We start from the raw sequence: 295 nt of genomic DNA on the forward strand, positions 1-295 counted from the left end.
TCCCCCGGGCCAAAGAAGTAGGAGGTAGCGACGGCAACTGCACCGACGGCAACGACAGCTTTTTACCCCGATACACGGTGGCAGGGAGGCGGCGCTGACGGTGGCTGTATTTTTCCAGCTGCTTCTCCCCCCGACCTCTTCCGTTTCTGGCTCCTCCATCGAGACGGCGCTGGACTCAACAGCTCCGCTTTTATCCGGTGCTCGGAGCCTGCGCACTGAAGCCGCCTCAGCCCCTAGTGGGCGTCGAGTGACACCCTAACCGAGTTCACCCCGCTCCGGAGGCCAGACTTGGGGG

This window comes from Bison bison, unplaced genomic scaffold (assembly GCF_000754665.1).
Source record: "Bison bison bison isolate TAMUID 2011002044 unplaced genomic scaffold, Bison_UMD1.0 scf7180017864162, whole genome shotgun sequence".
Lineage (NCBI taxonomy): Eukaryota > Metazoa > Chordata > Mammalia > Artiodactyla > Bovidae > Bison > Bison bison.